The sequence below is a fragment of the Crocuta crocuta genome, unplaced genomic scaffold (genome assembly GCF_008692635.1).
Source record: "Crocuta crocuta isolate KB4526 unplaced genomic scaffold, BGI_CrCroc_1.0 scaffold179, whole genome shotgun sequence".
Classification (NCBI taxonomy): domain Eukaryota; kingdom Metazoa; phylum Chordata; class Mammalia; order Carnivora; family Hyaenidae; genus Crocuta; species Crocuta crocuta.
Genome location: NW_027551568.1, coordinates 1,825,597 through 1,840,519, shown reverse-complemented (window position 1 = coordinate 1,840,519; position 14,923 = coordinate 1,825,597). Strand labels below are relative to the sequence as shown.

Below are 14,923 nucleotides of genomic sequence, written 5' to 3'. Positions count from 1 at the left end.
AGCTGTTAGCAGGCTCTGAGCCTGCTTAAGATTCTGTGTCTCCCTCTCTCTCTCTCTCTGCCCCTCCCTCCCCTTAAAAATAAATAAAAAATACAAACCATTTCTCCGGTCACAATGCAATTAAAATATATAACAGAAACTTAAAATTCTTTACATATGTATTAAATATATATGTAGACATATATACATACATATTTCAATATTTAAAAGCACACTTTTAAATAGCTTATGAGCCAAAGAAAAAAATCATAATGAAATTTTAAACACAAAGAATGAAAAGATAATACTTGAAAACCACTGGTTTTCCGAAAGAGCTACTTTTAGAGAAATGTAGACTTAAACACTTTATGTTAAGAAAAGTGACCAACTAACTTCTAAGAACTCAGAAAAAGAATGAACTGTTTAGCTAAACCATGTAGCAATCCAAAACCCTCCCTATGCTTTATATGTTTTTTTCTAATCCTTAAAACAACTCTGAAAGTTAGATTATAGCAACAGCTAAAAATGTGATTACCTGAGTTTAAAAGCGCAAAACACATGTCCTATCGGGGAAAAAATGTACATCCATCACCTCTCAAAATGTAATTCATGTATCCCCTCTGGCAAAAGAAACGCTGCCTCGATTTTTACTGAGAATGAGCATGATGTCACGGCTTGTTTCACAGCACAGTGAAGTCTGGGGTCAATGGCCTAAAAGCTGAAATAATGTACAAATAACAACAAAAAAGTACTGGCAATCTCCCATAGCTGTAGTCACGAAAATCTGCACCATTTTCATGAGGATTCTACTTCATCCTAGTGCATTCTGCAGCAATAAAAACGGAAATTATCCACCAAGAAAAATTAAAATATACTTAAAAACAGAACCATTAGATGTTTTTTTCAGAACTGGTAGCTTGATTTTTATAAGATCTAAATGACAAAAGCGCCTGTGGGGGGAGGAGCATGAAACATCTCAGCGATTCCAAGAGCCTAACAGGCAAAGCGGCAGGGCTCACGGGCTCACCCTCGGGCCTGAGGAGCCGCGAGCCCGACACGCGGGGCCTCTGTCCTTGTCCTCCTCAGTCCCTCAGTGCTCCGCACAAGTCCCGCTACACTCAAGTCTTTTTAAAAAGTTCAGTGAGGGGCGCCTGGGGGCTCGGTCAGCTACACGTCCGACTTCGGCTCAGGTCATGATCTCAGTTCCTAGGTCCTGCCCCCATCGGGCTCTGCGCTGACAGCTCAGAGCCTGGAGCTGTTTCGGATTCTGTGTCTCCCCGCCCTCTCTCTGCCCCTCCCCACCCCCTCCACTCCCTGCTTGCGCTCTTTCTCTCTCTCTCTCAAAAACAAACTTTAAAAAGAAACTTCAGTGAATTAAAAAGTCTCCTAACCACTATTATCATTTAGAAACTAGAGACAAAGAAAATTCATACTTTCATCCGCTTGACTAAAAGTTGGAAAAGAAATGCTTCCTTTCCCCGAAGAAATTCCCTGGTTTCCAAAACAACCAGTCTAACACCCAAGGCAAAAAACAGAGTACACTAAATAATCCAGATTCTCTAGGTCAAGGTCATTCCTGGTGTTTATGCTGTCAAAATACATTGTGCGTCAGTCCCTGGAGATGAGGCCCCGCACAAACTGAGATAGGGAGTATCAGGATGGCGGGGCTACCTAGTTCCCCAAAGAGGGGTGCATTAATGTCATATCCCTCCCTACCAAAGCAGACGATCCTAAAGGGAGCTCATTTCATGAGACTCGAGCACCATTTCTAATCCTCCCTGCCTGCCTGCAGCTCTGTGCAACAATAACTTGATGAACGGTATCATCTGGGAATGAGGCTGGCCTGTTAACTAAAATAGTCTTAAATCTTGGAAAGCTTAACCACAAAGTCCTTGCTAAGGTGCAAAAACGTACAGCTGTACATGACACAAATATCTCTGCACAGAGCTGTGACTAATGAAAAACTGGTAGCAGCTAATAAACAGGGCTCTCTGTTGCTTTTCTGTGCCTTTCCCTATTAGAGTCCACTCGTCCCTAGTGTATACACGGGAAAAGAGGAGAGAGAGGGAGCGCGCACGACGCCGCCCCAGCAGGGGGAGCTTCCGGTTAGGCAGGCCTGTCCGTGTCACTACTCCTACACATAAGAAAAGGAGTTCAGAGACATTCACCAACCTGAGCCGGGGCCACACACTTTGAGCAGCAAAACTGGCATTGCCTCCTGACCCCCATTTCCCTAACCCCCAGCCCTAGACCAACAGTGGACCACCGACTCGCTTCAGGGAGCCTGAGCTCCTAATGCAGCATTTGCAGATTTATGGCTGGACTGAGATACCATAACAGTCACCCAATTAAAGCACACACTTCAGCGGTCTCTCCTTTATTCACACAGATTGCAAGCTTCATCCACAATCTAATTTTGTAACATGTTCCACAGCCAAGAAGAAACCCCACACACCCTAGCAGTCTCTCCCCATTTGCACCCCTCCCTCCTCTCCATTTCTCCGGCTTCTTTGGCTTAGCGTGAGGCTTTCCAAGTTCATCCAGAGGAAGCATAGATCAGCACTTCGTTCTTTATTGCTGCCAAATACTGCTGCCCTGCATGGATATACCACATTCTGTGTATCACCTATCAGTTCACAGACCTTCGGCATTGTTCCTGCGTTTTAGCTATTAATAATGCCACGGTGACCGTTCATGCACCAGCTTTTGTGCGGACATTCATTTGGCATTTGAATTTTCAAAGTGTTTTCATAATACTCTTTCATTTGTATCTTTTTTTTAATGTTTATTTTTGAGAGAGAGAGAGAGAGAGAGAGAGCGCGCGGGGAAGGGCAGAGAGAGGAAGACACAGAATCTGAAACAGGCAACAGGCTCCGAGCTGTCATCCCAGAGCCCGACGCAGGGCTCGAACCCACGAATCGTGAGATCATGGCCTGAGCCAAAGTCAGATGCCTAACCAAATGAACCAGCCAGGTCCCCTCTCTTTTGCATCTTCAAACTGCTTCACTCAGGGGCGCCTGGGTGGCTCAGTCAGTTGAGTGTCTGACTTCAGCTCAGCTCAGGTCATGATCTCATGCTTTGTGGGTTCCAGCCCCGTGCTGACAGCTAGCCCAGCGCCTGGAGCCTGTCTTCGGATGCTGTGTCTCCCTCTCTCTCTGACCCTCCCCTGCTCACGCTGTCTCTCTCTCTCTCGCAAAAATAAAACATTAGAAAAAATTTTTTAATAAAAATAAAAAAATAAAACTGCTTCACTTTGTGATGGAGGAAACTGAGGCAGAGGGCGGTCAGGTGGCTTTTTCACCTACTGCTCAATCACTCTCAGTTAAGCAGCAGGAAACCCATACCTTCCGTACCTTCTGCTCCTGCTCCTCCTGCAGCCCCACGCAGCTCCACCTCCTCTGCCAGGAATTCCGAGCAAGGACTTAGATCCTTAAATCATGCTAAGCCAATCCATCAGGCAAATTTACACTAAGCCTTTCAGAGTAAGAGAAGGGAAGAGCAAAGTGCTCAAGACAGGTTACTCTGAAGGCCCCCCTCCCGCGATGGCCTGCCCCTCCCAGTGCACACAGCGAAAGCTGCTGTGTGGGGCACCGTGAAGGCACAGACGGAACAGACACCTATCGCGTCCTGTCCCCGTGCGCACCCGGGCCTGGTGCGAGCGCGCGCTCCACCCTGACATCAGCCTCTAGGGGCTGGATACAGAGCTCATTTGTTCTGATACAGGGACAATATGGGGCGGGGGGGCACAAACTGCTATGGCCAGTTGTGTAACTTCTCTTTCCCAACCTCCTGAAACAGTTCCTAGGCTTATGATATTTCTGGTAATAAAGTTCAGGAACAAAGGTTCATAATTACATGAGTAGTATGTAACAGCCATTCACTAACAGCTTGCTAGGTACTAAGTAGCTTACAGTAACTGTGTAAGCTAAGTACTATCATTACCTCCATGGTGCATGGAAACACTTTCTTATTTGGGGGAAAAATACCACTAGTGGGGGTATAAGCTGGTATAACTTCTAAGGAGCGAAATGTAGAAAATGCTATGGAAACCAAAGCACAAATATCCTTGGACCGGGCAATTCACTCCTCAGAATATCTCTACAAATATACTTCCGAGTGCCCTAAGATGGAGATGCAAGAATATTAACTGAAATGTCTCATAACAGTAATATTCTGTTTTTTTTTAATAGTTTATTGTCAAATTAGTTTCCACATAACACTCAGTGCTCATCCCCAAAGTGCCCTCCTCCATGCCCATCCCCCCTCCCCCCACATCCATCAGTCCTCAGTTTTTGTCAGCATTCAAGAGTCTCTCATGGTTTGCCTCTCTCCCTTTCCCCCACCATTTCCCCCCTTCTTCTCCCCCTTGTTCCTCCGTCAAGTTCCTCCTAATCCTCCTATACGTGCAAACATATGATATTTGTCCTTCTCTGCCTGACTTATTTCGCTCAGCATAACACCCTCAAGGTCCATCCATGTTGCTACACATGGCCAGGTTTCATTGTTTCTCATTGCCATGTAGTATTCCATGGTATAGATAAACCACATCTTCTTGATCCATTCATCTGTTGATGGACACTTAGGCTCTTTCCATGTTTTGGCTATTGTGGAGAGTGCTGCTATGAACATTGGGGTCCATGTGCTCCTATGCCTCAGCATTTCTGTATCCCTTGGGTAAATTCCTAGCAGTGCTATTGCTGGGTCATAGGGGAGTTCTATTGTTAGTTTCCTGAGGAACCTCCACACTGTTTTCCAGATGGGCTGTACCAGTTTACATTCCCACCAACAGTGTAGGAGGGTGCCCTCATAACAGTAATATTCTGGAAACAAATATCCATCAATACAGTAGCGATTAAATAAATGATAGCCTATCACGTAAAACAGGACTGAAACTGTTAAGGAGAAGACACAGATTTCTGTGGGCTGATACTGGGCATTCTCCAAGATGTCTTAAGGCAGAGCAAGATCAGCAGCATCATGTGTAGCTATTTCTTGGTTTTTTCTCATATATTTTATTAAATGTTCTGCAACCTGTTCCTTGTTGTTTTTAAGTAAGCTCTATGCCCAACATGGAGCTTGAACCCACGCTGAGATCAAGTCACACACTCCACTGACAGAGCCAGCCAGGTACCCCTATGTGTAACTATTCCCTGAAGGCAGTGTAGGTGCAAACCACCGTTCTGGCTGTGTGATCTCAGGCAAGTTACTTAACTGCTTCCTCATCTGCAAAATAGGATAAGAACAATACTTCTCATAATGGTGTTTGATAAAAATTACCTGTGGCTACTGCTATAATTTAATGATGTTATAATCATGACACTACTGTAACAGTAACATTAGTAATTTTACTGTCGCTATTAGATGGGCTCCAAAAGAAAAAAATCCATTTCCACCTAAACTGCCCAGCGTCAGGCATTAGAAAGATACAGGGAAATGTGTCATCGCGCTCACAGCCTCGCTGTGACACCCAGCCCACGTGGCCTGCCCTATTCCGTATCTGCCACGCATGGGCACCAAGACAAACCGCGCGGTGAGATGGATCTCCACTCCCACCGCCCAAACACCTGCTCCCAGACGCACACAGATTTGATCACTGATCAAATGTCACCTCCTCAGCCAACTCTGTTCTCCATCTAAAACAGATATCCTGCCGCCATCATTCTCTACCTCCTCATGCCTCCAGTCTTCGTGGCAGTTACTACTACCTAACAGAACATCATTCCTTATCGCTCATTCTAGAATAGAAGCTCCCCAGAGGGGGAAGGTGTCTCTATCCATTGTGCCTAGAAAAATACCCAACATGTAAGAGGTGCTCAACACGTACATATGAAGAGATGGGACTGATATACAAGTTAACATGGAACAGAAAATGTGCTTGCAAAATAATTTTTTAAAATTACTGTGGTTATTTTATCCTGGAAGAGAAGGTTCTCAAGGCACTGTTAAAAGATAAGTTCCTACAGACTCTAGTCCTACTGTATTTAAAATGCCAGCTTTTTCCTATGTAGCATAAACTCATTCAACAAAAGCCTTGTCAAAATACACTAAACACTTATAAACTAACAACTATCCGAAACAATGTGCCTTAATCATTAACAACTGTTTAAAACGGTACTTCTGGAATAAATAAAGCTCAAAGGACAAAATGAATTAAACTTGTTCTGCTTCATTCCTTCTAATTCAAGTTTCCTGCATGTAGGTCAGAATAAGCATTAACTATTAAACAGTTCTGTTAAAGTTTAATATTATGCTATGTTAAGATCCCTAACTATTTTAAGGAGACATGTGATTGCCAGTAAGCACTGACCAAACTAAGGGGGTATTAACATATTCACTCTGTTACTAACCAAACCTTAGATTCAGTTTTGAAAACCTTAAAAAACAGGGAGTCAAAAAAGGATATCCCTTCTACTTGCCAAAATAACTTCACAAAGCATACAGGAAAATAAAAACAAAATGATATGTAGGATTCACAAGTAAGTAGGTATTTTCAGTGAATTTAGATTCTCGAGAAGGCTATGAACTTAATCTATATAAAAAGAAAATGTTGCAAGTCACCAATTTTCCACCGAGAAAAATCTTAAAGTCCTGTTGCTGACAGAACAATCCTCAAGAATATTTACAGGAAAAAATAACTCTTCATAACACAGCAATGTAAAATTTACAATGCCTGGTATCTAATAAGAAATTACCAACAAGCAAAGAACATGAAAATATAACCCATATTGAGAAAATAATCAAAACTAATCCAGAACTAAAAGACAACTTAAGATGAGCAGACAAGATCATTAAAACAGTTGGTAAAACTATATTCTATATTTTCAAAATCTTAAGAATTGGAAGACATAAAAATGATACAAATAAGGGCGCCTGGGTGACTCAGCCGGTTGAGCATCCAACTCTTGCTTTCGGCTCACGTCATGATCTCACAGTTGGATCGAACCCCTCGTCAGGTTCTATACTGAGCACGGAGACTGCTTGGGACTCTTTCCCCCTCTCTCTCCCCCTCGTCCCTTGCTTGTACTCGCCCACTCTCTCTCCCTCTTTTAAAATAAGTAAACTTAAAATTTTTTAATAATAAATAAAATAAAAATGATGCAAACACAACTTTTTAAATTTTTTAATGTTTATTTTTGAGAGACAGAGCACGAGCAGGGGTGAGGTAGAGAGAGTGGGAGGCACAGAATTTGAAACACGTTCCAGGCTCCAGGCTGTCAGCACAGAGCCTAATGTGGGGCTCGAACTCACAAACCATGAAATCATGACCTGAGCCATAGTTGGATATTTAACCAACTGAGCGAGCCACCCAGGGGGGCCCCTGATACAACAGAACTTCTAAAGATGAAAGCTACAAGGATACAGGAGTGCTGATTCATAGGGGTACATGCCCCGCAATGCTTATAGCAGCGCTATCAACAATAGCCAAAGTATGGAAAGAGCCCAAATGTCCATCAGATAATGAATGGATAAAGATGTGGTTTATATATACAATGGAATGCTACCTAAAATGAGAAACTTTGCCATTTGCAGCAACTGAAGGGTATTATGAAACTGGAGGGTATTATGCTGAGTAAAATTAGTCAGAGAAAGATATCATATATTTTCACTCATATGTAGAATTTGAGAAACTTAACAGAAGACCATGGGGGAAGGGAAGGGGAAAAAGCAGTTTCAAACAGAGAGGGAGGCAAACCATAAGAGACTCTTAAATACAAAGAACAAACTGAGGGTTAATGGGGGGGGAAGGGAAAATGGGTGATGGACACTGAGGAGGGCAAGTGTTGGGATGAACACTGGGTGTTCTATGTAAGCAATGAATCATGGGAATCTTCTCCTGAAGCCAAAAGCACACTACACACTGTATGTTAGTCAACTTGACAATTATATTCAAAATATATGTATGCAAATAGAAAATAAAAATAAAAAATAAAGATGAAAGCTACAATGTGTAAGATGAAAAATTACATTGAACAAGACTAATGGTAGGTTAAAAACTGCAGAAGAAAAATTAGTGAGTGTGAAGATATAGCAATAAAAACTATCCAAAATGAAACCTACAGAGAAAAGACAATCAAATAAATGAGCATCATTGAGCTGTGGGGTAACTTTTAACAGCCTCACATGCACAGGGTCGGAGCCCTCAAAGCAGACGACATGGAGAAGGAACAGAAACAAGTGTGAAAAATAATCGCCAAGATTTTCCCAAATTTGATGAACACTATAAACACACAGATCCAAGAAAAAAGCTCAATGAACCCACAAGTACAAAAAACATGTACAAAAGGCACATCAAAATACAACTGCTCAAAACCAGTGACAGGGAAAAATCTTAAAAGCAGCCAGAGAAAAAGGACATTACACGTAAAAGAACAAAAATTAGGGTGACAGCAGGTTTCTTGCAGGAAATGATGCAAGCAAAAACACAGTGAAGCAACACCTTTTGAAAAAGTAAAAATTAAAAGGGTTTAGCCTAATGGTTTCTGCGTTCCAAGGCTTCTGGCTCAAATCCACACCTCTGTGTAGCAAGCTCTGTGGCAAGAGCACCTGTGAATTGCACGCGTTACATTTTCTTAAACACCTCATCTCCTCTGGCTACGTCAGATGTACTGCCCTGGGCGTCGGCTTCCTTAGTGCAGTGCTGTGCACCCAAAGGCAGGAGGGAAGTATGTGTTGGGAGCGCATCCAAGAGAATTCGCTGCAACCTCTGGGCCAGGTGTAACACTACCAGTTCACTTACCTTATATCCCCATAAACATGTCAAATGAAGTAGGAAATAGCTCCCGTTTTACAATTCAGGAAACAAGGTTAATTTGGCAAAGAAAATTATGCAGCTAAGTGTAACCAGGTCTTTCTAATTCCAAATAGCTGCTTCTATTAAAGCACAATTGAAACATATTAAAGGGAAAACATAAAATACAAAAGTTCATTCTGGGACAGAACCAGAATAATAAAGTGGAGAATTCTATTCAAAGAAGAGCAAAGCAGATTTCTTCATGAAAACAAACAACAACAGTCTGGTTTCCATTTATTATGACAGCCAGGCCCCCAACAACTGTCCGACACCCAGTATGACACGGTATTTCAGAACACTGTTTCTCGCAGTTCCTTAACGGGTGCACAGAACACAGGCCACTGGCAGACAAAACAATTCGGTTCTGGAGACAGAGATCTAGTTCAATCTAATGATAAAATTTAGACTCTGGCCAGAAATCAGCAAATGATGATCCCCACCCCCACCCCCAAGCCAGATACTTTGAAAAGGGCCACAAGTTACGCTTAATATTTAAAGGTTGCAAAAAGCATAATGTTAAACATAAATAAGAACAGATGATAGACATGCAAATCAATTCAAATGTCAGTGTCCATAAAGATGGTCTTATTAGAAGGGTCTCGCACCTTCATTTGCATACTGCCTATGGCTGCTTCCTGCAACAACGAACGGCAGGGCTCAGTAGTTGCAACAGACCTGTAACTCTCAAAGCCTGAAACGCCTATCATCTGGCCCTTTGCCGAGAACTTGCCAAGCACGGCTTTAAGGGGACAGATAGGCCACACCACTTCTAACAATCTGCCATGAACGCTACTCCTCACGACTAAGCTTTTAAAAAATAACCAAAGATCGCTAACGTGGCAACTATGTCTTGAGGACGTGCTCCGTGCCAGGCGTCGGGCTAGACGTGGAGGAGACACAGCAGTGAGGCACAGCCCTGCCCTCGCGGGCAAGACCAGGACCAACAGTTCTAATCAAGTGCGTCCAGTGTGAGGCCTGGCAAGACATACAGAAGGCAGCACAGCCCGGCGGTCAAGAGCACCATCGGTGGAGTCAGACACCCTGGGTCTGAATCCCAGCTCCACCACCTAACCGTCTGACCTTGGCCATCACTTACACTCCCTTAGTGTTTTCATCTGGGGAAAAAAAAGATAATCTCATCAGCACTGAACAGGATTGTTGTAAGGATTAAATGAGGTAACACATAAAAGCACAACGCCTGGCATATAGCAAGCACTTAAAAAGATGAAAATTCTACTTTATAAGCTCAATTTTAGAAATTCTGTCTTGCTAATTGAAATCCTACCCCTGGTTTTCGACGCTCATTTAAACAGAGAGGAGGTGCCTGGGTGGCTTAGTCGGTTAAGCGTCCGACTTTCGCTTAGGTCATGATCTCACGGTTCGTGGGTTCGAGCCCCGCGTCGGGCTCTGTGCTGACTGCCAGCTCAGAGCCTGGAGCCTGTTTCAGTCTGTGACTCCCTCTCTCTCTGACCCTCCCCTGCTCACGCTCTCTCTCTCTCTAGAAATAAATAAAAAAAACCTTAAAAAAAAAAAAAAATTAAACAGAGAGGAGGACAAACCTCAAAGGAAAATCCAGAAGCACTTCACAGGTCACACACCCCCAAAGTGGAAGTTATGCCACCTGCAGAGAATGGTGTCCTGGGCCCACTCGACACTGATGAACCGGGGAGCACTGTTCCAAGAGCAAGGCCAGAAGAGTGATTCTTAATGGGGGATACATCTGAAGCACCTGGTCCAAGGTTGGACTTCAGCAGGTCTAGAAGGGATTCCTGCATGTTTAAACCACAGCCATAAAACGGTGACAAAAAATTTAATCTTAAAAAAAAAAAACTTTCTTTTCTCCTTCACAGAATATTTTCCCTTTACCCGCTGTACCTAGCTCTCAAGGGTAAGTCTAAACTCTACCTTCTTTATGTAGCCTTCCCTGAAGCTTTATGACCTTATGTTTTTAACTATCATTTTCCTAAGAGTGTGACTTAATTTCCCAAAGACTTAGAGACTGAACCTTAAATCATTCATTCCACAAACATTTCCTGGGCACCTACTATGTGCCTGGTTACCAGCTCAGAGCACAGTGGGAAGCAAAGCCAAGGTGCCGGAAGAAATAACTCTGAGACATATATGGGAAGAGGCCACACCTGGAAGGGCTGGCCCAGAAGCTCGGGATTTATGGACCAGGGGGAATTTCGGAAAAGCTCTAAGCAGGGAAATGTCATGGTCTAGTCTATGACTCAGAACTCATTCTAGAAAAAACACAAAAGGGCCAGTTTAAACAGCAGATAAATGTGCTCTCTACCTCCATAAAGAGTCTTTATTGTGGAAGAAAAAACATGGGTGAACAAAGAAATCATTAAAAGTGAAGGACACATGAAGTATCTGAGTTAGTAACAGGGGAAACCTACTTGAAAGAGGGCAGCAGGACAGGGAGAGTCTCTTCCCGGGACTTTTATGCAGGGACCTGAAAGAGAAAGAGCAGCTACGCAGAGTGGCATAAAGTGTCCACTCTACGCAAAGGGATCAGTGTGCGATTCCCTAAATGGGAAGAGCAGGGCTCCAGGAAAACCACTGTAAATGCAGCATAAACGAGCAAGCAGAACAATGCCAGAAAGTGAGCTCAGAGACCATGATAAGAAATCTGGATTCTGTTGTTAAATATAACGGGAAGTCACTGGGTTTTTGTTTATGAGATGACTTCTTTTATTGTGAGTACATAATCCAACTACATGAACTAAAACATATACCTAAAGATATATAAGCTTATCCAATCAAGAGTAATTCTCCCTCCCATCCCTCAGCCACAGTCCCCTGTCCCTAAAGGCAACCACTTTTATCAGTCTTTGAATGAATGGTTTCAAGAAAGACGGAACATGATCTAATTTATATTACGAATAAATCACCCTGGCTGAAATGTAGAGAATGGGTAGGAAGAACGCAGGGAAACCGGCTGGAGGCTGCTTGCTGGTCCAGGGGAGATGTGACAGCTGCAGGCCCCAGGTGGTGACAGCGGAGACGGGACAGGACTGGTTCAGGATGCATGACGGAAGCAGAGCTGACAAAGTGATGGTGGCAAAAGAGCATTCATGACTACAGCTATGGGCACTGTTTTTCACCCCCTTAGAATCTATAGGTCTAATATTTTAGACTTTAAAGCTTAAATACCTCAGAGTTCACTGAACTTACACACAGATATTAGGTGAAAGAACAACAGGTAAGGTGAGGAACACGGACTACTGCAATGTCATGTTAACAAATTCCCAACGGACTCATGTGTCAATAGGAGTTAGATGATTCTATCTCAGAATCAGACTTTGCTGAAACCAACACAAAACAGCACTGCTGTAGTTGAGAGGCTGAAATGGCAGCTATTTAAAATAAGACAAATGCAAAACTGAAGTCTTTGATATCTGTAGCCATCAACCACCAAATAAAGACTTAAGTCCAGTCATCCGAATTTCGGAGTATGACATCAAACCTATGTGAAGTATCTCCTTCCGATACGATAACTTAAAAGGTACTGAAAATTCTTGTTACCTCATGGTATAAGGGAAAAAAAGTCATTAATGGATAAGACTTTTATGTTGAGTATTCATTTAAAAGCACTTATGTGGTGTATCCGCATAACGGAGTATTATTCAGTCTTCAAGAAAAGAAGACGCCCTGCCACCTGCCGCCACGTGGGTGAACACGGAGGACACAATGCTCAGGGAGGCCAGCCAGTCACAAAAGGACAAACCCTGCATGGCTGCACTTATACGAGGCATCTAGAGTGTTAAAATCACAGAGACAGAAGGGGCAAAGTCGGGCTGAGGGCAGGGGGAAGGCGGGGCTCCTGCTTCACGGTGCGGAGTTCAGTTTCACAAGAGGAGGGAGGTCTGGGACGGACAGCAGTGACGGCTGTGCTACAACACGACTGTACAGACGGCTGAGATGCTCACTTACAAGTGGTTAAGATGGTAAATTTCATGTTGTATGCATTTTATCACAACTAAAAGAGACCTTTTAAGGCACCAAGAGATGTGACTACTACCATCCATCTAACAAAGAGGAAGTGTGATTGTAACTATGAAATTTCAATGTACAAAGATTATCTATAGGGAAGAAAGACTAGGTAAAGATGAAGGGACAAAGGAAGCTTCTTTGCCTATACCTTGTTTCACACATCTGACTGTGAAAGCCCTTTAATATTTTATTTAATTATAAAATATTTAAAAAGCAATCTCTAAATATTGAAAGGAAAAAAAAAAACTATGCACCCAGTAGCAGCAAAATCAGAGTAATTATTCTAAGTGGCTTTTTTTTTTTAAGTTTACTTATTTATTGTGGGGAAAGGAGGGGCAGAGAAAGAGGAAGAGAGAGGATCCCAAGTAGGCACTGCACAGTCAGCACAGAGCCCAACGTGGTGCTTGAACCCACGAACCAAAGAACCCATGAGATCATGACCTGAGCCGAAACCAAAAGTTAAACGCTCAACCAACTGAGCCACCTAGGCACCCCTCTAAGCAGCTTTAAAACACACTAATTTGACTTTATATCCCTCATGGAGATGCAAAACAATTCCATTTTTCTTACTTAATGGCAGTTTTTGTATTCTTCTTCTGAGACTCAAATGTGTACCGTATGGGATAAAACAGTGAGTAGTTAGAATCAAGCTGTTTGGCTTGGAAGAAAAAAAGATACAGGTGTAAGATCAAGAAGGTTAAGTAGATCTCCGTATAGTAACCTGTGGACTGGGCACTGAAAATACCTAAAAACAGTGACCAACCTAGCAGAGAACTACCCCAGGACACAGACTATCATTACTAAATGCCGTTCTTCATTAAAAGAAACCAAGGCCCCTTGGAGAAATGGATGATTCCAGGGCTTGGGACAGAAATGTACATGATGAGCCTGGTGGGGTGTGTCACACCAGAATGAAGACCAAAGACTTTAGAGTCTTCTTTAAAGGATTTAGGAGCCAAACTGAATAGATACCTGTTAGACAAACATTAGACAATCTCAGCATCAACAAGAACAATGTCTACAATGGATTGAACGATATCAAACACGTTCAAATCCGTGAGTTCACAAGGACACAAACACACGCACAACTCACTGGCTACTTTTAGAGGATTCCAACTCATTTTGAGAACCAGTAAATAATGGAGAGCAATTAAGCATTTATCCTACTCTTCCCAAAAGAGCTAAACTTCGGGGTAACCAAATTATGGAGACAGTTCTCTTTATTGAAGCATTCCAGCTAATAAACGATGAAGCATTAAAATATGAACATTTTCCAAAACCGAATAATGACGCTGGGCCCTGAGCATCGAGTGTTGCTAATAAGACCACTAATCATAATCTGCCTACTAACCTATGAAGTCTTTTTTGCCAAAAATAAATCCTGAATCTGATCACATCTTTTGACTTACCTACCAGTTTACCATCAATTCTGTGTACACTACAGTACAGAAGAAAATCCAGCCTGGGTGTAACTCCCCAGGAGAAACCACAGAGTTTCATCAAATAAATCACAAGAGAGAAGACAAAAGATGGAGGGGGAACCTACAGATTAAAACAAGTCACACTGTATAAATCGCATTTGGATCCTGATTCAAACGTTATTAAAACTGTAGGACAATCAAGAAAATGTCAACACTGGTTGGATACAGGAAGGTAATGAGAAATGATTCATGTTCTGCAACGGTGCTACCTGTGTCTGCCTTTTTAAATAAGGTGTGTAAATACAAACACTGAAATATTTAAATTAAAATGACACGAAATCTGGGCTTGGGGTATACAGATAAAGACCGGCGAGGGGCAGCTGGGGGGCTCAGTCAGTTAAGCTGACTCTGGATCTCAGCTCAGGACATGATCTCACGGTTTGTGAGAGGGAGCCCCGCAGAGGGCTCTGCACAGACAGCTCAGAGCCTGCTTGGGATTCTCCCTCCCTCTCTCTCTGCCCCTCCAGTGCTCGTGTTCTCTCTAAAAGACTGGGGTGCCTGGATGGCTTAGTCGGTTAACCGCCCAATTCTCGATTTCGGCTCAGGTCAAGATCTCACAGCTCAAGAGTTTCCTCATCGGGTCCCAAGCTGACAGTATGGAGCCTGCTTAGGATCCTCTCTCTCCCTCTCTCAAAAAATAATAAACTTTAAAAAAAAAAAAAACAGGGCTTTC

General features: G+C 42.9%; 1 protein-coding gene across 2 annotated transcripts in view; it reads right to left on the bottom strand.

Moving 5' to 3' along the window:
- The window catches only part of ADD1 (adducin 1), an 84,493-nt gene that overhangs the window by 68,103 nt on the left and 1,467 nt on the right, over positions 1-14,923 (bottom strand). The window contains exon 1 of one of the 2 annotated variants that reach the window (XM_077750546.1): positions 3,333-3,368. The exons of the other annotated variant lie outside the window; for it this stretch is intronic. The gene's annotated coding sequence lies outside the window, so the exon portion shown is untranslated. Of the gene's footprint in view, positions 1-3,332; positions 3,369-14,923 lie in introns of those variants that run through there. 2 annotated transcript variants of the gene reach the window in all.